Source organism: Bos mutus, chromosome 11, assembly GCF_027580195.1.
Source record: "Bos mutus isolate GX-2022 chromosome 11, NWIPB_WYAK_1.1, whole genome shotgun sequence".
In the NCBI taxonomy this organism is placed as follows: Eukaryota; Metazoa; Chordata; class Mammalia; order Artiodactyla; family Bovidae; genus Bos; species Bos mutus.
The window spans coordinates 80,969,634-80,996,910 of record NC_091627.1 but is presented as its reverse complement, the minus strand read 5'-3'; the positions used below and the strand labels follow the sequence as shown (position 1 = coordinate 80,996,910).

Here is a 27,277-nt window from a genome sequence, read left to right as displayed (position 1 = left end):
GCCTCACACTTGGCCATCTCTGTCTTTCTGGAATGTTTCCCATCTTTTCCATTTTCTCTCACTCGAATTATAAAACTTCAGCTCTAACAGACTTCCATCCAAGAAGCCATTCTTCTCCAGTTTCCCCCAATAACAAATGTTTGTAGGATAAATGACTAACCGGACAAACAATGACCCAGGGTCCAAGGAGGGGGTTTCCAGACTGCTGTCCAGACCTGAGTTCCAGCAATCCTGTTTGTCACCCCCTCAGGGCTTGGGACTTGTTTTTTCCATCTTCCCACTGGTCTAAATCCCTGCTTCCTACCCTCTTTGGCCATCATTTCCCAGTTTCCCTTGGGATGTGCATTGGTTTTTTAGAAGGTTAGCAGACACTCAAAACAGAAAACTCCAAAATCTAAAACTGACCCAAGGAAAAAAAAAAAAAGATCTGGCTTAGTCAATAAGTCTGGAAAATTCCGAGTTAAACAAAGGTTTTTGTTTTTAACAGACAGAGGTGGACACGGGGGCAGGACGTGCAGCCTTTCTCCACTTTACTCATGAAACAGGTACCAGCCCAGAGTGGAGCACTGCATTCTTCCGCGCAGACGCACCAGGGGAAGGCCGCGCGAGTTCTTTTATACACACACAAATATCCTGCCCTTTGTTCAAGGTGCCTATTTGCTCTGCACAGAGGCTACTGCAAACACAGAAAACGTTCATTGTTAAACCCGGCATGCTAAGTGGTTTTGCCTTCTGGCAAATCTCCAAACCATAATTATTAAGGGACTCCGAGCTGCTGAGGAATTCTTGGGTTACAGAGGCTTTGATCTGCCTTCTCTCCCCCACATGAATTTCCATGGGTATGGCTGACTTTCATTGCTGGTCCCTGGCAGTGGGGCTGCTTCGGAGGTAAGGACTGAACAGCGCTGCAAAGTGAGTGGGGTCCCTGGTGAGGTGGGCTCTGACTGAAGCCCTGCACAGCGGTAGCCAAGGGAACAGACAAGCTCTGTCCAAGTACTGGGTTGGAATGTGGTGGCCTCAAATCTTCCGTTTCTTCCATGCTCTGGGAAGTCCAGGTTGAGAGATCTGCCCCCAAAATCTTTGGATAGCTCCAGCAGTTTGGCAAGTGTTGACCCCAAACTCAGGTAGCTGCCTCCTTGACAAACTCAGGTAGCTGCCTCCACTTGGTTACAAACTGTTAAACAGTCAAACTTCTGAAAGAGCCAAACTGCTCTCTAGTGAAACACAGACGGAATGTCAAGGGGGACAGACCTATTCTTTCATGCTTTTTAAAATTCTCCCCTGCCTGAAAAGAGACATGGGAAAGAACATCCAGACGGTCATGATTCTATAAGAAAGAAGGAATGAAAAGACGCTTCCAAAATACAGTGGTAAGGCTTTCTGATTGAGTGCATGAAAAGGATCCTATAACAAACAAAATTTCTAGTTTTCCAATATTAAAGAAATACATTTAGCATTTGGATCGAGGACAGAAATATTCACTTTTTGACATCTGTTTTTCTTCCTATTTTAATATAGCTATGAGATATGTGATCACCCCCATTTTACAGAAGACAAAACTGAGGCCAAGATAATAGTGCCGAGTAGTTCAGGACACAGGTGACTGATTCTCAGATCACTATTCTCTCACAAGTTAGCAATGCCCTTCAAAGGTGTCTTTCCCAGATGGGAAAGCCCTCTGTTGGTGGCTGAAGAATAGGAACGGAGAAACAAAGGTAGGGAGAGAATGAGGGAGAAGACAGAAATCAAGCTCCCCCAGGGAAGGAGCTAGAAATCAGACGGTCTAACACAGAGGGAGCTCAGAGAACTGCCCAGACTTCACCTGTGTTGGGGGCTGGGGGAAGGGAGCTTTGGGGGCAGTAGAGATACTTTCTTCAAGTGTCAGCTCCCATTGGGAGAGGCAGAGGATAGAAGCAGAATGCCAGAGGGACCCTAATAATGAGTCCCAGTGTGCTCGTCACTGTCTGTTAGTGGCTGCTGCTCCCTGGGAAGGAGTCAGGTGATCCATCACAAAGAGGAGAGAGGTGTCCCCTGCCCTGGGCAGCTGGGTCCAATCCCAAAAGGTCTGCTGTGGGGCAGGACAGGAGGCTTCTGAGCTTCCTTCCCTGCATGGGTCCATATAGTGGGGCCCCCTTTTGTCCCCCAACTTTTATCTATTCCCCTCTCCTCCTTCCTGTTGGCGGGCGCCTTAGGAAGATGTAGATGAGCTCATGCCGGAAACGGGAGACCTTTCTTCCCACTCAAGGTGAAGGTCAGTGATTCACGTAGCTAAAAATAAACTTAAGGCCACCTATCAATAAAAGGAAAACGAAACACACACAAAGTTCAATTCCCCCTTGCTATTTAAATTTCAGCAAGGAACATAAATCCTTATTTAGTCAAGTACAACCAACACTCAAATATGTAAACTTTAATTACATGTTCTGGACCAGTGAGAGTAAAATGAGGGAAAAGGAGGAGAGGTGAGGTAGGGGAAAGCCACAAACTAAAGGGGGGAAAGCCCAGGGGCAGGAAGTGAGGCCCAAGTTCAGAAGCAGGGAAGCGAGCGAGAGGAGGGAGGAGGCAGAGAAAGCAGAGTGCGGAGTAGGTTCTGGGATGAAGCGACAAGTGACTCTGGGCAATGCCTGTCCGTGGGTAACTATCACCTACAACCCCTCCTGATCGCTACCCTTTATACTCAGGTCCCCCTCCTGGGATGGGGGAGCCACAAGAGTCCATGGGAGAAAACTTATTGAATTAAACAGAGGACGTCCAGTTGAATTTGAATTTTAGGTAAACAGTGAACATCTTTCCAGTGTACATATGTCCCAAATATTGCACGGGGCACCTTACACAAAAAAGCTATTTGTGGTTTATTTGAAAGTCAAATTTAACTGAGTCTCCTGTATTTTTATTTGCTAAATTTGGCAATCCTATACTGGAGGTCAAACTATTCTTTGGACCAGAACTCAAAGACCTGGCCAATATGTACACTGAGGGTCGGGGGAAAAAAAATCAAGTGGAAGGTCACTTTTTGAAATGAGGAGTGAGGCAGCACAGAGACTTGCCAGGCAGGACGGTAGCCAGCAATTCAAAATGTCAATTCTCAAGTTGTCTCCTTCTTGAACGATTTCCTGCTGAGACCACGTCAGTGGCCCCCTCTCCCTGCCAAGAGTCAGAGAGGCTAAAAACTGTGCACAGAGGCACGCTGGGACTGTGGGTAACCTGGGCTGTGTGCGGCTTCCGTGAGATTCTGAAATTTCTGAGGTGGAGAGCGAGCTTGCGGAACACTGAGGGACAAGTAGAGCCAAAATAAAACTCAGTATATAATCTAGGGTGCTAAAAAACATTAACCTCAATCTTCATCACTATCATTTTCCGAGGGACATGACTGAGCCCAGGCCACCGTGCTCAGGGGAGGGGTAATGAAGCTGACCTCAACCGGAAGCTCCAGGTTCTCTGAGTGCTTGGTGAAGAGGACACAGCGGGCGAAACAGGAATAGTGGCCCCTCCTGTGATCCACTGCTTCGTGGGTCCACTTTGCTCCAAACTGCTCGATGCTGCACTGCAATTCAGGCAGCATGTGCTCTGTTCCACCGTGGCCCCTGTTTGCTCTGATGGAACACCCGCCAGTTCTTGCAGTCATGCTCCTTGCCAGGTCCCAGGAGGCTCCAGAGACTGTAATTCATAATACATGGCCGTCTAGAGCTTCCCTGGTGGCTCAGTTGGTAAAGAATCCATCTTCAATGCAGGAGACCCTGGTTCAATCCCTGGGTTGGTAAGATCCCCTGGAGAAGGGTATAGCAACCCACTCCAGTACCCTTGCCTAGAGAATCCCATGGACAGAAGAGCCTGGTGGGTTACAGTCCATGGGGTTGCAAAGAGTCAGACATGACTGAGGGACTAAACCACCGCTACATGGCCTTCTAGATATTAAAAAATTATGTATTTACATAAAACTATTATTATTTGTAAGTGGGGTCATTCTACAAATTCTCTTATGCTATGTGCTTTTTTCAGGTAATGATATATCATGAATACCTTTGTGTATCAGTTCATATAGATTTACTATAGTATTTCATTATTTTTAATTGTCTTGTGGTATGGAGATATATATTGTCACCCTGCTTATTTAACTTCTATGCAGAGTACATCATGAGAAACGCTGGGCTGGAAGAAGCACAAGCTGGAATCAAGATTGCCGGGAGAAATATCAATAACTTCAGATATGCAGATGACACCACCCTTATGGCAGAAAGTGAAGAGGAACTAAAAAGCCTCTTGATGAAAGTGAAAGAGGAGAGTGAAAAAGTTGGCTTAAAGCTCAACATTCAGAAAACTAAGATCATGGGCCCCAGTCCCATCACTTCATGGGAAATAGATGGAGAAACAGTGGAAACAGTGTCAGACTTTATTTTCTTGGGCTCCAAAATCACTGCAGATGGTGACTGCAGCCATGAAATTAAGACACTTACTCCTTGGAAGGAAAGTTATGACCAACCTACAGAGCATTTTCAAAAGCAGAGACATTACTTTGCCAACAAAGGTCCATCTAGTCAAGGCTACGGTTTTTCCTGTGGTCATGTATGGATGTGAGAGTTGGACTGTGAAGAAGGCTGAGCACTGAAGAATTGATGCTTTTGAACTGTGGTGTTGGAGAAGACTCTTGAGAGCCCCTTGGACTGCAAGGAGATCCAACCAGTCCATTCTGAAGGAGACCAGTCCTGGGTATTCATTGGAAGGACTAATGCTGAGGCTGAAACTCCAATACTTTGGCCACCTGATGTGAAGAGTTGACTCATTGGTAAAGACCCTGATGCTGGGAGGGATTGGGGGCAGGAGGAGAAGGGGACGACAGAGGATGAGATGGCTGGATGGCATCACTGACTTGATGCACATGAGTTTGGGTGAACTCCAGGAGTTGGTGATGGACAGGGAGGCCTGGTGTGCTGCGATTCATGTGGTCACAAAGAGTCAGACATGACTGAGCGACTGAACTGAACTGAACTGAATGGCAGAAAGTGAAGAGGAACTAAAGGGCCTCTTGATGAGGGTGAAAGAGGAGAGTGAAAAAGCTGGCTTAAAACTCAACATTCAAAATACTAAAATCATGGTATCTGGTCCTAATCACTTCATGGCAAGTAGATGGGGAAAAACTGGAAGTAGTGACAGATGTTATTTTCTTGGGATCCAAAATCACTGAAGACAGTGACTGCAGCCATGAAATTAAAAGATGCTTGCTCCCTGAAAGTAAAGCTATGACCAACCTAGACAGCATATTAAAAAGCAGAAACATCACTTTGCTGACAGAAGTCCATATAGTCAAAGCTATGGGTTTTTTCAGTAGTCATGTATGGATGTGAGAGTTGGACCATTAAGAAAGGCTGAGCAGTAAAGAATTGATGCTTTTGAACTGTGGTGCTGGAGAAGACTCTTGAGAGTCCCCTGAATTGCAAGGAGATCAAACCAGTTTATCCTAAAGGAAAGCAACCCTAAGTATTCATTGGAAGGATGGATGCTGAAGCTGAAGCTCCAATACTTTGGGCACCTGATGCAAAGAGCCGACTCACTGGAGTCAGCCAGTGAGATTCACTGACTCATTGGAAAAGACCCTGAGGCTGGGAAAGATTGAAGGTCAAAAGAGAAGAGGGAAGCACAGGATGAGATGGTTGAATTGCGTCAACGACTCAGTGGACATGAATGTGATCAATCTCCGGGAGACAGTGAAGGACAGGGAAGCCTGGCGTGCTGCAGTCCACAGAGTCACAAAGAGTCGGACACGACTGAGCGACTGAACAACAACCCTTTGATGGATGTTTAGGTTGTTCCTTTGTTTCCTGCTTTTCTTTTAAACAAGAGAGAAAGGAATAAGTTCGTACATAAATCTTTGCACTTGTGCATATAGTTTCTACAGGATAAATTCCTAAGTGGAATCACTGGACCAACTGCTATATATACACAAACACAGACACACACACACATATATACATTAAAATTTCTGAAGATAATATTGAATTTCCTCTAAAAATGTACCAATTTAGTCTTCACCAGCTATGATCATGCCTGTTCCTCCATACCCTTAGCCATCCTGGGTTAAAGGCCATCTTTTTATCCTTTGCCAGTAAGATATGGGGAAAATGCCAGGGCACTGCTGTTCTGGTTGGCATGTCTTTATTATGTCTGGATGGCCATTTTTCCCATATGTGTACTGCTCATGGCTATTTTTTTTCCTTCCACAAAGTGCTAGGTTTAAATCGTTTGCCTCTTTTTCTATTATCTTCATTTATTGATTTTCAAAGAATTCGTTGTAGGCTATGGATAAAAATTTAATTGTCTAAAATAATGCAAAGTTGGACTTCCCTGGTGGTCCAGTGGTTAAGACTGTGTTTCCACTGCAGGGGACGTGAGTTTGACCCCTGGTTGGGGAATTAGGGTCCCACATGCTGCGAGTTGCGGTCAAAAAATTTAAAAAATAAAATAAGGCAAATAGTGTTTCTGCCTCAGAGGAGTTTAAAAAAATTTTTTTTTTTTTGCTGCCATTGGCATAACTTATTTACAAGATGGTGTACAAATATGCAAGTGGTATTTTACTGTTGTATTTTTATTTTAAATTTACAGTTTGCTTGCAACTTGGTCAGAATGTGGCCTACAAAGGTTCCTACTTCATGGAACTGAAATTTTCCTGATGACTCAAAATATAATCAACTTTTATAAATGTTATGTAGTGATTTGAAATGGATGCTTATTTTCTATCCTCAGATTACTAAATTCAACATAACCCAGCTTTTAAATATGGCATTCAAATCCTTTATAACCTTATTCACATTTAATCTGCTTGACTTTATAAATTCTGAGGAAGGAAGGTTAAAGTATCTTACTTTGGTTGTAATTCTAACAATTTTTTCCCCTAATATTTCTTATAGCGTGTCTTTTTTGAAGGGGATATATATTTTGATGCTATTTTGCCTGATATATGAAAGTTTATACCTGTTACATCTTCTTTGTATATTACATGTTTTATCACTTTCCAGTGCATCCCTTTCTGACAACTTTCCTGTTGTTTAGTTGCTATGTCGTGTCCGGCTCTTTGCAACCGCATGGACTATCGCCCACCAAGTCCTTCTGTCCATGGGATTTCCCAGGCAAGAATACTGGAGTAGGTTGTCCTTTTCTTCTCCAGGGGATCTTCTTAACCCAGGAATCACACACGTGGCTCATACACTGCCAGGTGAATTCCTTAACAACTGAGCCACCTGGGAAGCACGACCATCTTCCTGGTTTTTGTCAAAATTTTAGTTTGTCTACTATTTCTTTTGCCACCTTTGCTTTTGTTTGGTTGCCATTTGCCTGGAACAGTTCTGTCCATCCCTTTATTTTCAACCATTCCATGGCATTTTTGGGGTATCTCTTGTGTCAAAGTGACACAGCTAGAGGTACGCCCTTCTTCCTCAGTATGAGAACTCTAGGTAATACATCTAGGCCAAAAGAAAACACTTCTCGGCACACAGTGCAGCTAAATATGGCCACAGTATCAGTGTGTGGCCAGTGAGAGGTCCACAGGGTGCTCTATGGGACTTTGGGAGGGCTCCTGAAGAGGGAGAGGGCGCGACCGCGTTACTGCTCTTCGTTCTTTCCTTTCTTCTCATCTGGAATGAGGACTGGGACGGCTGAGGCTCCCAGTAGCTACCTGGGACCAAGAAGTGACCTTGAGGATGGAAGTCACGTGTCAGGAGAGGGAAGCAGGAAGACAGAGGAAGTCAGAGGGGGTCCCTCATGACTGAGAGCTGCCAATCAGCCTGGAAAACGCCCTGGGGACCCCTTTAACCCAAGAGAGAGAAGAACTTCCACTGTGTTCAAACCATGGTCAGTTTGGTTTTTCTGTTACATGGAGATATCAGATTTGTAAAAATTACATCAGATGCTGCCTTTTTTGGGCGGAGGGGGGACTCAATCTAAGAGTAACTGTCTTTTTTTTTTAATGATTTGAGTCTTAATTTTTATTTCAGTTATATTAGCAGTTATGTTAAAAACGCTTAACAAACATATCTGGACATTTGTTTTCAAGAAAAACCCTTTCAGGTTTTATAGCTCTGAATATGGTCTCTTGAGCCACATCAATATCCCCCATGAACCCATGAAATAATGTGGAATCCTAGACCTACTGTATCAAAAGCTAATTTTCACAAGATCCTCAGAGGTCATCTGTGTACACAGTGAAGTGTGAAAACCACTGCTTTAGAGGGCACTGGTGCCTCCTCCCCTCTTCTGGATACTGTTCATCATCGTCTCAATTTCCTACTTAGAACCTGGGAATTCATCAGCAGGGCATTCCTGGCCTTGGAAGATCTTGCCCTCACCTCTCCAGTTCTGGTCCTTCCTCTCCCACCCTACTCACACTTTCATGCTGGACGACGTATAGTCCCCTAATGTGTCATAGCACTCCCTGGGGACATACAGAGTTCTCATCTGGAGCCCACCTAACAGCCACTGACCTTCTTCCTTGCTAACAGAAATTCAACTCTGTTATGGGAGGTGATGCATGCAGCTCTAGGTGATGTATGTAGCCCCATCTCATTCTCTTTTGCATGATTCTTCCTCTCTTGGCCTACCTGGGGAGCTGAGATGGCCATGTTCCCAGATCTAGTCAGGGAGATATGCAGAGGTATCTACTAGGGGTAGGGGGTTGGGAACATTTTTTTCTTCCTGATAAAGAACCTTGTGATAAGCAAACTGTATGTTCTTGCTCCTTCCTTCCTACCTAGAATGTTGAGCAGCTATCTGGAGATTCAAACAGTATCCTGTAACCATGACAACCAGCATGAGGTCAAAAGTCAACCTGCTGAGGATCACAAAGCAGAAAGACAGGAAGAGCTGGATCCTGGTGTGGGAGTTGGTTTCTTCCACCCATTCCTCTTTTCTCTCTTCCTCCTTTCCTCTTTTCTCTTCCCAAATTCACTCTCCCTTCACCTCTCCTTTAGCTGTTATAACATGGAAGTGAAGTATATTCTAGCTCATTAGCTATATTATACTGGATTGCCTATTTGAAATTTATTGGTTTAGTTCAGTTCAGTCGCTCAGTCGTGTCCGACTCTTTGCGACCCCATGAATCGCAGCACGCCAGGCCTCCCTGTTCATCACCAACTCTTGGAGTTCACTCAGACTCACGTCCATCGAGTCAGTGATGCCATCCAACCATCTCATCCTCTGTCATCCCCTTCTCCTCCTGCCCCCAATCCCTCCCAGCATCAGAGTCTTTTCCAATGAGTCAACTCTTCACATGAGGTGGCCAAAGTACTGGAGTTTCAGCTTTAGCATCATTCCTTCCAAAGAAATCCCAGGGCTGATCTCCTTCAGAATGGACTGGTTGGATCTCCTTGCAGTCCAAGGGACTCTCAAGAGTCTTCTCCAACACCACAGTTCAAAAGCATCAATTCTTCAGTGCTCAGCCTTCTTCACCATCCAACTTTCACATCCATACATGACCACAGGAAAAACTGTAGCCTTGACTAGACGGACCTTTGTTGGTGAAGTAATGTCTCTGCTTTTGAATATGCTCTGTAGGTTGGTCATAACTTTCCTTCCAAGGAGTAAGTGTCTTTTAATTTCATGGCTGCAGTCACCATCTGCAGTGATTTTGGAGCCCAAGAAAATAAAGTCTGACACTGTTTCCACTGTTTCCTCATCTATTTCCCATGAAGTGATGGGACTGGAGGCCATGATCTTAGTTTTCTGAATGTTGAGCTTTAAGCCAACTTTTTCACTCTCCTCTTTCACTTTCATCAAGAGGCTTTTTGGTTCCTCTTCACTTTCTGCCATAAGGGTGGTGTCATCTGCATATCTGAGGTTATTGATATTTCTCCTGGCAATCTTGATTCCAGCTTGTGTTTCTTGAGTCCAGCGTTTCTCATGATGTACTCTGCATATAAGTTAAATAAGCAGGGTGACAATATACAGCCTTGACGCACTCCTTTTCCTATTTGGAACCAGTCTGTTGTTCCATGTCCAGTTCTAACTGTTGCTTCCTGACCTGATTTCTCAAGAGGCAGGTCAGGTGGTCTGGTATTCCCATCTCTTTCAGAATTTTCCACAGTTTATTGTGATCCACATAGTCAAAGGCTTTGGCATAGTCAATGAAGCAGAAATAGATGTTTTTCTGGAACTCTGTTGCTTTTTCCATGATCCAGCGGATGTTGGCAATTTGATCTCTGGTTCCTCTGCCTTTTCTAAAACCAGCTTGAACATCTGGAAGTTCACGGTTCATGTGTTGTTGAAGCCTGGCCTGGAGAATTTTGAGCATTACTTTACTAGTGTGTGAGATGAGTGCAATTGTGTGGTAGTTTGAGCATTCTTTGGCATTGCCTTTCTTTGGGATTGAATGAAAACTGACCTTTTCCAGTCCTGTGGCCACTGCTGAGTTTTCCAAATTTGCTGGCATATTGAGTGCAGCACTTTCACAGCATCATCTTTCAGGATTTGAAATAGCTCAACTGGAATTCCATCACCTCCACTAGCTTTGTTCATAGTGATGCTTTCCAAGGCCCACTTGACTTCACATTCCAGGATGTCTGGCTCTAGGTCAGTGATCACACCATTGTGATTATCTGGGTCATGAAGATCTTTTTTGTACAGTTCTTCTGTGTATTCTTGCCACCTCTTCTTAATATCTTCTGCTTCTGTTAGGTCCATACCATTTCTGTCATTTATCGAGCCCATCTTTGCATGAAATGTTCCCCTGGTATCTCTAATTTTCTTGAAGAGATCTCTAGTCTTTCCGATTCTGTTGTTTTCCTCTATTTCTTTGCATTGATCGCTGAGGAAGGCTTTCTTATCTCTTCTTGCTATTCTTTGGAACTCTGCATTCAGATGCTTATATCTTTCCTTTCCTTCTTTGCTTTTCGCTTCTCTTCTTTTCACAGCTATTTGTAAGGCCTCCCCAGACAGCCATTTTGTTTTGCATTTCTTTTCCATGGGGATGGTCTTCATCCCTGTCTCCTGTACAATGTCACGAACCTCAGTCCATAGTTCATCAGGCACTCTATCTATCAGATCTAGGCCCTTAAATCTATTTCTTACTTCCACTGTATAATCATAAGGAATTTTATTTAGGTCATACCTGAATGGTCTAGTGGTTTTCCCTGCTTTCTTCAATTTAAGTCTGAATTTGGTAATAAGGAGTTCATGATCTGAGCCACAGTCAGCTCCTGGTCTTGTTTTTGTTGACTGTATAGAGCTTCTCCATCTTTGGCTGCAAAGAATATAATCAATCTGATATCGGTGTTGACCATCTGGTGATGTCCATGTGTAGAGTCTTCCCTTGTGTTGTTGGAAGAGGGTGTTTGCTTTTCATTATATTACCTGTTTCTCCAAACCATCACTCTAAAGTGAGACCAGTAGGTTTTCTGCTCTCTGAGAAGCTGAAATTATTTTTCCCCATGGGTCAGAGCCAGGCCACTCTCATTTAGGCAAACCTAAGCTTGCTCTCCCACCCCCTGTCCTTCTCCATACCCAGGTGGCTGGCCTTGGTTCTAGCAGGCTGTGTCACAGGGTACCTTGGCTATTGGGACTGATTAAAAAAAAAAAAATCCTGTGGTTTCTGGGGAGTAGATGTAAACTGGAGTGAAAAGAAATTAAAGTTTGAAATTCAGTGAACTTTTCCCTGCTCCTGACATGTGAATAATGACTTGCTGATAGAAGCGGCTTTTTCAAAGATGGAAAACAATCTAAGATTTATGGACAAGTCTGTTCAAAAAGACCCAGCATTGCTTGGAGCCAAGGTAGAAACAATGTCAGGAGATTCCTAGATGTTTTCTGGTTGGAGGAAGGACAGGGTAGGGAGGAGTTTGGGGGAAAAGATGGCAAGAAGATGGAGGGAGGGGTTGGAACTGGCAGAATAGAACGCAAGATGGTTGGCACTTGGGATGATTTCTTGTGCCGAGTCTCTGAGTTCTAGAGTGACATGAACTGACAACCATTTCTGGCTAATGGCAGTGAGACACAAACAAAGCTGCTTTTTCTTATTGTCTTTACCTAAACGTCCTGAGGCTCACACCTCCTGCATGGATGGTGAGGAAGATGGGGGCCAGAAAAATTGTCCACATTAAGATAAATGAATCTTTTGTCTGAAACTGGAACTTGTGCTTTTAAGGGTTCTGCCTCGTTGCTGTGCATTTCGTCGTTGTTCAGTCGCTCAGTTGTGTCCGACTCTTTGTGACCCCATGGACAGCAGCGCGTCAGGCTTCCCTGTCCTGCACTGTTTCCCAGAGTTTGCTCAAACTCATGTCCACTGAATCGGTGATGCAATTCAACCATCTCATCCTGTGCTTCCCTCTTCTACTTTGGCCTTCAATCTTTCCCAGTATCAGGGTCTTTTCCAGTGAGTCAGATCTTCTCATCAGGTGGCCAAAGTATTGCAGCTTCAGCTTCAGCATCCATCCTTCCAATGAATACTCAGGGTTGATTTTCTTTAGGATAGACTGGTTTGATTTTCTTGCTGCCCAAGGGCATTTCGAGAGCCACTAGAAAAATATACCTGCCAATTTCTCAGAGTCAAATGTAAAATTCTTGGTCAGAATTCTGCTCATGGTAGAACCAATCTCTTACAGCAACTGCTGTCCCCTGTTCCTTCCTGAAAGGCCAGGGCTGCGGGAGGAGCCCCGTGGGAGCAACTCTGTCACCACGTGTCTGGAGAGCCTCCTGGGTCTTGTGGGTGCAGAGCCAACATTTCTGAGTGTATGTTTTATAACCACAGCTTCAAAGTATAAAAATAGAGTGTGAAAAATAAAAACAGGGCTCACAATCAGAGCCTCAGTCACCCTGCTGGTTAGAGAGGTTAGAGGAATAATAAAATTAGAGTAACCCAACTGAAAACTTGAAGAGCACTCACGTGCCTTTGCAAGGAAAGTTCCTGGACCAGACTTCTGCATGGCCTTTCCCAAGTGCTTAAGGCAGTTCAGCTCCCACTTAAAGTCTGTTATCACTCCTGTCTTCCCAGGGAGTTATTTATGAAGGAAGGTTCCCCAGCCAGCCTGCCAAACCAGGCATCTTGAACCGGGATGGCCAAGGTAGGAAAAGCCGAATGAAAAGCCCACAAAGGCTGTGAGGGTCATGGGTGGAGCTGGCGCTCAATGCTGCTTCTTCAAACTCACCCAAGCTGTAACTCAAAACCTGAAAACAACCTGAATCCTTTTCCAAACACAAACTGAATCTTTTACGTCACGTTCCATATATTTTCCTAACTCCATTCCCCAGCCCAGCCCCGCTTCACAGCAGAAACCAATTTGCTGAACACAGTAGGTTCTGGGAGTTTTCCTCCTCGAAGCTTTCATTTGGAACAGATTAAGGAGGAGGAGAGGGTAAGAATCTGACTTTTTTTTTTTATGCTTTTGAAAGAAAAGTAACACACTGGTGACTTTGAAGCAGAACCACTATGTTCTATGACTGGCTTTGAAAAAGATCAGGAAAATTTCATTTTCTAGTGTAACGAGACAGGATGGCTTGGGGAGCCCCTGACAATCCATCCTAATCTAAAGACCCAGCTTTGTTTGGATCACTGGGAACCCTTGGACTTGTCATGAGGCTGGGAAGGGGACTCTGACCCACGGGGAGCTGCCCACCTCCAATCTTGTGTCTTCATTTCTCTCTCAAAAAAACCCCCAAAAAACTAAAACATGCTTCAGGACAATATGTCAGCCTGACATGAGTGACTCGAGAAGTTTACCCATTTTTGCTCTGATGAAGGCTCCTGACCTTAAGAAGTTTATGGTGTGGGTGGGAGCATAACCAAGAAACAATGGAAGCCCTTAGCAGCGTGAGTCTGACAAAAGGAAAGAATACAAATGCCTGGAAGGTTTTGTGGGAAAGAAGGACCTGGAGCTGGGCCTTACAGAACCATTACCATTTATGTTGGTAGATAAGGGCATACATCACACTCCAGTATTCTTGCCTGGAGAGTCCCATGGACAGCGGAGCCTAGAGGGCTATAGTCCATGGGTCGCAAAGAGTCAGACGTGGTTGGCAATTAAACAACAACAAAATGAGGACATACCAGGCACAAGGTCAATATGGGCAAAAGCACAGAGGGAATGGGTAAGATATATGTAAAGAGATGACCCTGGGACTCTCTCCCCTACTCCCCATTCTTGGGTCTCTTCTAAGTGTGGTTTCCCCATTAAAGAGATACTTTTCCAGTAAATTCTAGCTACGGGTATTGCCACTGCAAGGCTTGTAATCTTGCCTCCTAATAAAGTTTGTTCGCAATTTGAGTGATGTGTGTTCCTAAGAAACGCAACAGAGATAAGCAATTAAACTTATCAAGGCAGTGAGAAATTGTAGATTAAAATTCTTATTGTGGATTATTGATTAACCTCCTTTTCTTACAAAATTAGCCATATGAGCCGCTAAAAAAAATAATTTGGATGCAAATACAGGGAAACCCTGTTGATTTTAAGTAAATAACACCTGAGAGGGTAAACTCCCAATAGCTTAAGGCCAGAGGCTCTATCTTCATTATGTCTGTGTCCCTGGCGATTAGCAAGTGGCCAGAACTTTCCAGGAACTCAGTAATTAGTATCTGTATGAAAACAAGAAGATGGGAAATGGCGAGACGTGATGGTCCCATCTCTCCAGATCAATTTCCCCTCCGTACAGAGGAACAGGCTTTCTAGCTGCATAGGCGTCATATTTCCGAGCCTCTTATGCCGAGCCGTGTGGCACACGGCCGAGTCCTGGCTGATGGGGTGCCACTGGAAGTGGTGTATGCGACTCCCTTTCTCCCGCTCACTGCATGGTGGATGTGGCGGTGGGAGCCGGAACTGCTGTCTTGGACCACGAGAGGGACAGTTGAGACTGAGACTGGGAGGGCACCCAGAAAGGGAGTATGGGTCCCTGATGACGGTGGAGCCTCAGTCGTCCACCAGCCTTTCTGTGAGAAGGGAGAGACACGCCACTCATTCATTTAGGCTGCTTTTCACTTGAGTCTGTTACAGGTGCCAAATCTAGACATCAGCTGTCTCCAGTCTGAAACCCCAAGAAAATACCTTAGAAAGTCCATTTTAAGATGGGCCCCAAACTAAGATCTTTAACTGTGTTCCTGTAACTGGGGCACTTCAGTTGAAGGTGGGGGGAGGGTAGAGAGGGAAACAGAGAGAGAAACGAAGAGACAGAGGAGGTGAGCTGCCGGCAAGGCCGACCTTTGTCTCTGATCCTCACCTGATGCTTTCGCCCTCACTCCTGTGCATAAGCCTCACGAGAAATCGCTTTGGAAAAGCTGGATTACTGCAACACAGTGAGGAGTTCCTCATTTAGATGATGGTGGGAACACTTCCTCCTTCCTCAGTCCTGATACATCAGAAAACTGGCCAGACCATAATCTCCTAAAATCCTGCTCTCCTCAGAACTCCTCTTGATACACTTACCTCCTAACTGCTGCTGTGTACAGTCTACAAAGAGCCATCCGGAGGGCATATGGATTTATAACCCATCAACCCATTCATGATCTAAAGGTACACACACACACACACACACACACACACACCTTTACTGTGCACACAGATAAAAACACTCCTGGAGATGCCCTGTCATTACCAGGGCCACCTCCCCTTTTGTTCTGTCTACACCAGCTCCTGCTACATGGGTTCTTAAAGTCAAAAAAGAGGAGCAGGGTCACGGAAGACCAGGCTATCGCCCTGAGAGACTTGAGAACACGGCTCGAGGGTTTCGTAGGCAGGATGAGGGCCTTACAAGTCTCTGAGAGGATGCTGAGGAATGAGGGGCTAGTGCGGCGGCCAGACGTGACTTTTCAGGCAGTAGCTATGTTGTAACAGTTTGCGTTAGACCATCCTTTGGTTGCTGGGACCAGAAGATGTTCTCTGGCAAGTCTGTCGGTGAGAGTACTTGGTGGGGCTGGGAAGAACACGGGTCAGTGCCCACCACAGTGGAAGAGACTTCCACTCTCTGAGAGTGGGAGTCAGGCCCGAAGCTGGGGTGGAGGCTGGGGGTGCTGCTGGCCTCAGTCGTCCTAAGCAGCCCAGGGGTAAGTGGAGATGGGGGCCATCTCTGGTCATCCCTGACAGAGAAGGGACCTCAACTCATGAAACTGGCTTAGGTTTCAAAAGGCAAGACTGCACACACGGGTGCACACGAGACCCTCACATCCTGACAGGGCCTCTCGGGGGAACGTGGCGGCCCCTGAGCTCAGGAACGAAAGCGAACAAGAGGAGAGTTGAGGCCACGAGCAGGAGAACGAGGATCACAGGGCACTGGGCTCGCCCTGACGAAGAGGGAAGATGAGACCCACACCAGCACCATATGGCCTGAGCCCCAGACTGTGGGTTCATCATTGCCCGTGGGGCCGTCACCTTGTGCCCCGGGAGCTTTCATGAGCAGCAGCAGGGGAGGCGAAATGATGCAAAAATGACTGTCATTTCCTCTAGAGGAGCCGGTTGTTGTCCCTCTGAGGCTTAGTCACTGGGAGGCCATGGAAACAATCCCATCACCCTAGCAACTAGGTGGAGGCAGCGTGCCCCGCGGCGGTGGTCACCTGCTCTGATTTAAGACCGGAGCATTAGTCTGCATCTGCTTCGGCACATCAGTGGGGGCGGCTGCCAGTGACGCACTCAGTGAGACGCAGGTGAACGTCAGGAGCCCAGGCTTCCTGGGACAGCGACTGATGGGAAGGACATTTGGTACGTGTTAACTGGGGCTCTGCCGGGTCAGTCCACCGAACCTGGGGTGGGTGTGTGGGGCTCCTGTCTTGATCACACATGATAGTCTTGAAGGAATAAATGGGAAAATACAGAACTAATTCCTGCTCAGCTACTCTGCTTCAACAGCCATTTCCCCTTGCCCTCTGCCCAGGCAATGCCAGGGTCTGCTTGGGAGTTAGCCTCACAATTCCTAACTTGTTTCCTTCCCTGGAACCTACTGAGAATATAGATGGACACCCAGATGGCCCTGGGAGAAGGCCCAGGAGGGAGCAAGGCCGTGGAACCTCAGGGCTGACGGCAGGGTGTGGTTTTATTGCTGGGAGATGCCTGGTTTCATAGAACACTCTGTTCTTCCACCCCTATGATGCTGGAGTTCCTCCAAGCTCTCTCTTCCAGGGAACCTTCCATTTCCTCTGCCTTATGCGACAGCATCCACCTTACCCTCGATGGGTTCTCTCCGACCCAGAAGTCTGGATTATTCTCAGTGGGCAACTGACATTTCTGTCACTTCGTTTCTATAAATTAATAACGGCTTGGGGAGCAGTGGAGAGAAGCGCTTTTCTGTGTCTCGGGGGTCTGTGTTTTAGGCCTCGTTTCCTTACTAATTATGTGACACTGGGGCAATCACTTATTTACCTGGGCTTCCGTTTCCCCAACTGTAAAGTAGAGGCTCTAAAAGCCTCAGATCGTGTGATTCCTTTTCTCTAGGAAGGACAGGAAAATAGGGGCACACTCAGCATTCACAGAGGACCTCCTGCCACGTCTGGCTGCAACTGCCCCGGCCGCCACAACTTCTATTCCCTTTTCTAGGACAAATTCTGTGTGTCTGAAGTCTTGGGGCTCCAATCCATTTTCCTGGTTATGATTCCAGTGTTGTCTTCTTTAAACACAGCATTGCGTTTAGAAGACTCCCAATGTCCACTTTCTATTAACTCCTAGGTTCCAAACCTAGAGGCTCGGCTTAGACTCCTTTTCCTGTCTTAGAAGAAGTGTTGAGTGCAAAGCCTTTGTCACCACAGAAGTGAAAAGCCTTTGTCACCACAGGATCCTGAACTCCCACTTGAATCTTGGCCAATTTCAACTTGAAACTTATCTCCCACAAGACCGGGGTCCATTACTTCAATTCTCTGAATTTCAGAGAAATTTCAGAGAAATTCAGAAGATAGTAAAATGGAGAAGAGAGTGAAGTATTTCGCAGAGTGACTGTGAAGATCACAAAAGGTAAAATGAAGCAGGAGCCTCCAGAGGGAAATGTTCTCCCCCGCTGCTGGCCCACCCTGCCCTGGCCTACACACCCAGACCAGGGCCCCAGGAAGAAGGGGCCCTCATTCTCAGAGCTGCAGCCACCAATGTTTGCCTTCCAGATGGATTCATTTGGCACGGGTCCCAGCCCACTGACCATAGCCTGATGATCAACTGAAAGGTGTTCCCTGGCTGGGCACTTCCCAGGGCCAGCTCCATGCTTGACCCAGGGGCCCCCACAGATGAAACCCTTGCTCAAGTAAAGGACAGGATGGAATGGGAGGGAGAGGGGGAATTAATCCAGGACCTGCCACTGCACAAGAGGTGGGTCTAACTGTGGCTGAGTTAACCCGCCCTAACAAGGACCCTGGAGAATCCCAGGGACGGGGGAGCCTGGTGGGCTGCCATCTATGGGGTCATACAGAGTCGGACATGACTGAAGCGACTTAGCAGCAGCAGCAGCAGCAACAAGGACCCACCATTTCAGGGCAACTCCACAGCCGAGCATCCACACAGCTCTACCTCTTCTACCTTAAGTCGTTTCTAAAAACACACTAATCTCTATTGGGTTTAACTACTGTGATTATACATCCCTCCATTCCATTGATCATCAAGAGTGATTTTTGTTGAGCATCTATTATGTACTAGGTCCTGGGAATATAGTAACAAGCAAAGCAAGCAAAAATCCTAAATCCCTGGAATTTTTATTCTGGTGCATGCATGTTAAGTCGCTTCATGTCCCACTCTTTGAGATTCTATGGACTGTAGCCCACCAGGCTCCTCTGTCCATGGGATTCTCCAAGCAAAAGTATTAGAGCGGGTTGCCCTGTCCTCCTTCAGGGGATTTTCCCGATCCGGGATCGAACTCCCATCTCTCACGTCTCCTGTGTTGGCAGGTGGGTTCTTTACCACTAGTGCCACCTGGGAAGCCCTTTATTCTGGTGGAGAGAGACAAATAACAAGGTAAGTAAACAGTAAAATAATAAGACGGTCCAAGAACCATGCAGAGAATAAAATCAGCAGGGTGAAGTATCAGCAAATGATTGGGTGGGGTGGTCAAGGCATCTCTGCAGACATGACACTGAAGCTGAGATTGACAAGCAAGGCGTCAGCTGTGTGGGGCTAGAGGAGACCATTCCAAGCAGTGGGTTCAGCTGGTGCAAAGGCCCTGAGGCTTCATGAGCCACAGGACCCCCACAGGAGGCCAGGGTGCTGGAGCTGAGAGAGAGGGAGAGGGCCTAGCAGGGGATGAGGCTGGAAAGAGAAGGCAGGGGTGAGGCTTGAAAGAGAGGCAGGGGTGAGGCTGGGGAGGGCTTTGTCCGTTACTTCAGGAGTGGGGTTTTATTCCGAGAAGGAAGGGAAGGTCTGAGGAGGGGAGCAACATCCTCTGATCTGTTCCCTAAGAAGGGCCCTTCAACAACATCAGGGACTGTGGACTGCCGGCAAACGAGAAGACGAGAACAGAGGCAGGAAGGCCAGGCTGGAAGTTTTCGCCAATGTCCAGGTGAGAGATCCTGGTAGCTTGAACTGGCACGTGAAACAAACCTTGTGGACAGGCACTTTGCAAATATTTGTTGGATGAATATGCATGATGTCACCACTTCTGGCTTCATACTTAAATAGTAAAAGAAAAACCTGTGGTTTATCTCTGTAGGAGTAAGAGGAGGAGTGAGAAAACAATTCAGGACTTAAAAATACGCACAAGGGATGAGCGAGGCAAGTAAGTTTAGCTTGTCCCCAGGGGCATTTAGGTCAGGCTTCGAGGCAGTTATGAGGGGAATTCTAGCGTGGTGGTCACTGTTCTCGAGAAACAGGGATTTGGTACCTGCGTGTGAGATGACACTCATGGGGGCTTAAAGGTCCAAAATGGAGGCTGGGGCCAGTCTCGGGGGCCTCCGAACAGAAGAGACACTTTGGAGACAGTGTATCTGAGTAGAAGAGGAAAGAAGCTGTTGGAAGGCCGAGGCAGGAGGGAGGCCAGACCCAGAGGACCGGACCCTGAGAACCTGCAGGAACCAGGAACAGAGCAGGGCCTTCCGCCGGGCACATGGCCGGCGGGAGGCTCTGGAAGTTCCAGGATGGAGCTGTCTGTGACTCAGCACGAAGCCCGTGGGCCTCGGGCTTTGCTGACGGAACGGCCACCGCAGGGCTGCTGTGTAATGTCACAGTGACCCGGTCTCCCTCCCGGCTTGCTCAAGGGCCGGAGCGCGTGAGCCACGTTCACACTCTCATGCGGTCCCTAGGGCTCTGTGTGGTGATGACAGGGTGTGCGTGTCTATGTGTGAGGGGCGGGGGGTGTGTGGTAGCGGGAGGAACATGTCTAGGGGGAAACTGACCAGGCGCTGGCTCTCTTCTTCCTCAACTTGCCCTGGCTGTGTAACTGTTTCCAATTAGCCCGACAAATAAGACTATGACCACCTGCCTCCTGCCTGGTTCTCTCGCCTCTGAGTCTCAAGTTTTCTACATCCTACTCCTGTCTACACTCTTCCGCCTCCCTGCTAAGCTCCATCCATGTTCTTGGATCTCTGTGGCCCTCGTGCAGAGCACAGAGGCTCCAGCAGTGTTTCCTGGTTACCCCAGGGCCATGGCCCAGAGTCCCTAGGCTGGCTCCCTGGCCCTGCAGTCTGAGACTCAGACCCAAGAGGTGTGAGTGAGGAAGGACCAAACAGTCTGGTGGGGCTGCCAATTCTTACCCCACAAGCCCCAGACAGTGAGTCATGCACAAAGACGGCCTCTCCAGATTGTCCGAAGCAATGAACACCACGCACAGCACCTTGGGCCAGTCCTAGCAGGGAGGGTCAGTCTGCCTGTTTTGGAGCTTTGTTGTTTCAAAGGGCACTCTAATATCCTCAGGGAACTCATGACTGATGACTCCACTACCGACTGGTAGGTGGCCTATTGTGGTGGAAGATCAGCTATCAACACCAACTGAGTACCTACTGTGTACCTAATAGAAGACAGTCTCTAAACTCATGGGCTAGTTGGGAAGATAGAACTAAAGTGTATGAAAGAGCAAATGATAAAAGAGTAGGAAATCAAAGGCTGTTCATAACCAAACTGCTGCAGGAGTTCAGAAAAAGGGGAGATCTTGGAAGGTGGGGGGCATTGCAGAGAAGGTGGGATTTAGGGTGTCATCCCTAAACATTTCTATTTGGCAGAATGAACAGGCATTCTATGATTGTTTTGTGGCAGGGGACATGGTGGAAGGGAGGGATGAGAACTCCTTGGAGCTAGTACTCCAAGGAAAAGAACCACCCATGGCTCATGTCCATGAGGAAACGTGTGCTGGCTTCTCTCTCCATTTCTGTATCTGTCTCTCTTTCCCAAAAGTCCTTTATTCTTTTATAACTCTCTCTTCATAAGAAAGTTTCTGCCTTTTATCTCAATTATATCTAAAAAAACAAAAACAAAAACAAAGTTCCTACCACGAAGTCATCATTCTTGAACCTAAACACTGACAGTGGTTTGAGGTCTGGACCTCCTTGTTAACTGGCTTCTTTCTTTTCCTGCATCAACCAAAGCGACTGTTGGGTATCAGAAACTTTTTTTGAATCTCATAAACAGAAACAAGGAAAGGAAGGAGGGCTTCTGAATCAGGTGGCATTCCCTGGCTGAAGCTGGAAGAGGAGGGATAGAGGGAGATCCTGAGCCAGAGAAGGTGAGGAGCCTGAGGAGGGTGCTTCAGAAGGCCAGAGCAGGCTAGAGCACCACAGCCCGCCCCCTGCATCTCCTCCGGCTCACAGTGAGCACCCCCTCTGCAAGGTGAGCATGCAGGGTTCCACCTCAGGCTTCTAGATTCAGCCATCTCTGCAGCACCCCTCAGGTCAGACCCTCCATCCTCTTATCCTAGAGTTTTCAAGTCTGACGCCACTGTATCAAATGAGACCCAGCAGAGACCGTGTATCAGAGACAAAGGGTTCTACAAAAAAAGAAAGGCTATGCAAACTGTCATACACAGGATGGATAAATATCAAGGTCCTACTATATAGCAGAGTATCCTGTAATAAACCACAAGGAAAAGAAAATGTCAAGAATATATGTACGTATAACTGAATCACTTTGCTGTACGGCAGAAATTAATACATTATAAATTAACTATACTTCAATAGAATTTTTTTTTAAAGGTTATGGAATAACCTCAACTTGCTGAATTTTGGCCATCTTCTACACCTCTGGGTGTGTTGTTTTTCGAAGGTGCCTTTCATCCTCTCCTCCTAAACAGGCGGTTGAAGTTTGTACCTTCACAAGCCTCCCCTGCTGCTTCCACCTAGAACTCTGCCTCACGCAGAGTCACACTAATCTAGTGATTGAAATTTAAACAGTGTCCAGGCTGGGTTTTTTTTTTTTTTTTTGCCTCATATGGAAGCGCTTGTTCAAATGAGCTCGGATGTGAAATTCTGGGGTATGAATCTGTAAGACAGAAGTGAGCGAGCTGCTCAGGTGGAAGCAGAGAGCCCGGGAAGCAGGAGCAGCCCGGCGATGGCCTTTAGTGTCTCCTGCATCTGCCATGAGAGCACTTTGCAGAGCGTTTCAGGGCTTGATGTCAAGTCAGAGCAGGGGCAGGAGTGGGGTGCAGCCCCACCTGGAGTCCTGACTGAACACTGTGTCTTCCCTCCTGAGAATTGCAATCCCTTCCTCTTGAGTCCCAGGGCTTCCCAGGAGGTGCTAGTGGTACAGAACCCACCTGCTAACGCAGGAGATGTAAGAGACGCAGGTTCGATTCCCAGGAGGAGGGCACGGCAGCCCACTCCAGTATTCTTGCCTAGAGAATCCCAACGATAGAGGAGCCTGTTGGGCTACAGTCCATGGTGTCACAAAGTGGGACGTGATTGAAGTGACTTGGCACGCACGCACACGAGAAACACCACATGCGCCATTTCTTCTGTTCCTCTTAGCATCTGTGACTGGTGTAGAGGGGAGGGGAGATGATCGGGGGGGGGCAGGTCCCGCTGATGGGGCTTCCTCATGTCCAGAGCTGAGGGAGCCTCAGGGGTGCTCAGAGTGTTAGTAACAGCCGAGCAGTTCCACCTTCCAGGTGACCGTGTGGGGTGGAGCACGTGCTGGAGCACAGTGGAACTCGGCAGGCAAAGAGGCGAACAACAAATCCACCCTCCCGAGGGCTATCTAAACACCAAGTTATTTCCTCCAGGCCTTCCAGAATCATTAACTAATTCACACCACAAACTTCTACCTCAAGCCGGCTGTGTGCATAGTGACTGGTTTCAGGCAGGCCTCTTCCATGCTTTGTGGTGGAGTGCTGGGCCTCCCAGCGGCACTGCGCTGTGTACTGGAGAGGGAAGGACAGAGCCAACAGTGTGCGCTGTTCCTCCAGCAGATAAAGATCCCCCTCTGCCCTCTCATTTTCCATTGCCGACGCTCCAAGGCCTAAGGAATACTCTGTCCCAGATCACGGTGACTGTGGCCTCTACATGCATTTCCTGATTCCTGACAGGTTCACTTCCTGGAACGCTCCAGTCCTCCTGCTCTGTCAGTGCCAGAGGTGTGTTCAGGTACCTCCCTTGGACACCTCCAGGTTTGAAGCCTTGAAGTCAGCTCCGCTTTCCCTTCTCTCCCACCGCCCACGAGCACAGCCCCCAGTCCTCTTGAGTCTACCCCATACTCTCTCCATCCCATCACTGCTGAAGGCAGCTCATGAGGACATTAGCCCACCAGGCTCCTCTGTCCATGGGATTCTCCAGGCAAGAATACTGGAGTGGGTTGCTATTCCCTTCTCCAGGTGATCTTCCCAACCCAGGGATCGAACCTGGGCATCGCAGGCAGATTCTTTACCGTCTGAACCACTAGGGAAGCCCGAGGATGCTTGATACCAGCTCCCAGCTGACCTGTCTCACCCTCCACTGACGCGTCTCCAGCCCTGATCCATCTCACATGAGGCTTCTAGAAAGAGCTCCTCAGGTCCACATTCCTGGCAGCATTACTCCTCTGTCTGAACCCTCGCCGGTCTCCCTTCACCTATAGAGGAGGTCTTTGGCCTGGGATTCAAAGCCATCCAAGTGTGGTGGCCGCCCCTGCTTTTCTATCTTTGATTCCTGCTCCGCTCCCCTGGCCTCAGCCTGTGATCTGGCCACACATATCCGCCAGCTGCTCCCCAGAAAGCTCTCAAGTTGCCCTCAACTTCAAGTCTGGCTCCGGCTTTTTCTTCCACGTTGAAATGCTCTCATTCGTGTGCAGCTTATCCCTTGCTTTGGGCAGCTCCACTCTGAGGAACCTCCCCAGGACCCACAATCAAAATGCACCCCAACTTCTCCACATCCCCAGCTGGTTGTCAGTATGAGCACAGAGCTCCTTCTGTCCCTATCCAGCCGTCATTTATAGGATGAGATCTCAGAGGCAAGGACTCCTCATGGTTTCTTTCTTTCTTAGGAGGAGAAGAATTAACACTTAGCCTTCTCAAAGAAGCCATTAAGTATTAGCCTTTTTAATATGATTATTTTACCGTGGCACTTTTTAAACCACTGATTTGAGGACAAAATTATGTACATGTATTTTCAAATTCCCTGGTGGCTCGGATGGTAAAGAATCCACCTGCAATGCTGGAGACTTGGGTTCGATCCCTGGGTTGAGAAGATCCCCTGGAGGAGGGCAAGGCAACCCACTCCAGTGTTCTTGCCTAGAGAATCCCTATGGAAAGAGAAGCTTGGCTGGCCATGGTGTTGCAGAGAGTCAGACTAAACAGTGACTAAGCACAACACACACAGCACATTTTCAAGGTCAGTAAGACCCCCTGGAGAAGGAAATGGCAACCCACTTCAGGATTCTTGCCTAGGAAATACTATGGACAGAGGAGCCTGGTGGGCTATATATAGTCCCTGGGACCATGAAAGTTGGACACAACTTAGCGATTAAACCACCACCACCCTTTTCAATGTACTTAAGACTCAGTAGTAACAATGAACTTGGAACACCAAAGAGCAAGCCAGTAGCAGAGTATGCTAGAAAACCCCTGTATGTTCAAGGAATGTGAAAACTTCACCATCAGCTGCTTGGTATCCTTGAGAGATGTCAAAACAAGACAATACTGTTCTAGTGAATCAGCTGGCTAAACACTGACTAGAGCAAAAAATCAGGGCGTGGTGCCCAGTTCTCAGTTACTTTCCATCTAAAGCAGAAAGATGTGCGTTTTTTTGCTTAAGAAAACCACGCTGCATTATGGAGGTTCTGTCTAAGCATTGCTATCAGGCAGAACAGAGAACACACGGGGACACGGTGAACGATATCCTCACACAGTGACGTCACGCTGCTGAGACCTCTGAATGTGAGGAATCTGGCTTGGCTTTGAGTATTTGGATGCAAAATTCACTCAAAATGAGTTTTTAAAAAAGGTGGACGTGGGGCAGGATGTTTTCACATAATTTACGTGAGAGAAGTTACACTGGGGGGTGGAATACCCGACAATCAGGCAGATGATCTATCAATATATATACTGTATTAGTCTTTTCTAGTTGTGGAATTGGATTTTTAAAAAAACATTTTATTTTGAAATAATTTTAAGCATACAGAAAAGATGCAAGTATAGTAACTACTTGTGTTTACTACTTACACACACAATTTTATTTTTTCTGAGCCATTTGAGAGTAAGTTGCAGTCACTGTGCCCTTCTCCACCTTAATATTTCAGATGTCCATTTCCTAAGAATAAAAATACTCTTACAAAACTATTGTACAGTTATCAGATTCAGGAAATTTAATATTGATTTTAATCTACAGACAATATTTCAATGTTGTCAGCTATTCTAATCATTTTCCGTATGGCTTTTCAGCCCTCCAGTACAGGATCTGGTTCAGGGTAACATACTACATTTAATCGGTCTAGATTCTTGTCTTTTTCGCACCTCAAATCTTCTTTTATAGATCAAGATGGGGAATACAAAGACAAGTAGCCTTTTACATTACTTACCCCTTGAGGCTTTCACACATGGAACTGTAAATGCAAAAGACACTGAATATACAATTCCTGATTTCTATTTCTTGAGAAAAACCAGAAGCAGGGAGAACACGGTAATGAACTTGGAAAAATTCGGAAAGAAATCTAAGTAGCAGGGCAAATACTCTAAAGATTAGGAGAGAAGAAGCCCACTTATGAATTCCAGCATGAAATGATCTTTGCCATCTTTGGTGAGAGGGTCCTATAGTAATCTAGTGAGAATTACATTCTACCAAATGCTTACTGAGCACTCGCTGGGTGCTCCATGTATCCTTCTAAGGAACATGTATAATTGGAAAAAGGAATAAATCATTCATGGCAGAATTTGGGGTATGAGGAACTCTGAAAGCTTGGGACAGGGATGGGAGAAGGCTGCTTGCACAATGCTCGCAGTGCCAAACTGAAGGTTTTCCCACTGAGAGGCCAAGCTGATCCTGGCTAAACTTGAGTAGTATCATGGGAGATTACTAACACACTAGCTTCCTCTACATATGCAGAGAAAAGTGACCAGACCATTATAAGAGAAGACTCAGGTATGGGGAAGTTCACACATTCCAGAAGAAGCTCCCAGGGGAATGAGGGACCTCGAGTCAGGTACCAGCACTATATGGCTGCTTCCCCTCCCGTTCTGCTATGCATCAGTGTAAACTTCCTTGCTCAGCTTGTGACTACTTGTCTCAAAATGGTGTTCTTCTCCCCTTTGGGATGGCTGGTCCAGAGCTCTTTCCTGAGATCTAGCCCCAAATGCAGGGAATCCAAGTCTACCAGAGCAGTTACCTCCCCATATGGCCATTTGTTTAGAGGTGTGACCTTGCTTCTATTCCACTTAGCCCTGTCCCTTCTACCCAGAGGTCCATTTTCTGTCTTTAGCCTGGAGTTCCCTTTTGCTTCCACAGCACTTGCCCTCACATACAGGTAACGAGCGTCCAGAGCTCTAAAAAAGCTCATATTATGAGCTGAGTGGTTATGAACTCAGAACTACTCATCTAGGCTGCTCCTCTTTCCACTCCCCTCCGGCCTCCTGTCACCACCAAATGAAGAGCCAAGGCACAAGGAGGATCAACTTGAAATGCACGGAGGAACCAAATGATGGATCTGTAATTCCTGGATTATGTAACCATGGAGAAAATCTAGACTTGGCCTTACTTAAAACGGATGACCATGTAACCAAGAGAAGGTAAAGCAGTTTTTCTCTATGATGTCCTAGAGGAGATGTCAGCAAACTGTGGTTAGCAGATCAAATCTGGGCAGCCACCTGCTTTTGTAAATAAAGCTTTACTGGAACACAGTCCCTTGTCTGCCTATTGCTTAGGCTGCTTTCTCACTAAAATGGCAGAGTTCAGACGGAGATTGAATAGCCTAAAAGATTCACTCTCTGGCCCTTCACAGAAAATGCGTCAACTCCTGTC

At 46.8% G+C, this 27,277-nt stretch overlaps 1 protein-coding gene across 6 annotated transcripts in view; it reads right to left on the bottom strand.

The window, feature by feature from the left end:
• Positions 1 to 27,277, bottom strand: part of THADA (THADA armadillo repeat containing) — a 335,542-nt gene that overhangs the window by 24,360 nt on the left and 283,905 nt on the right. The gene's annotated exons all lie outside the window — the stretch shown is intronic.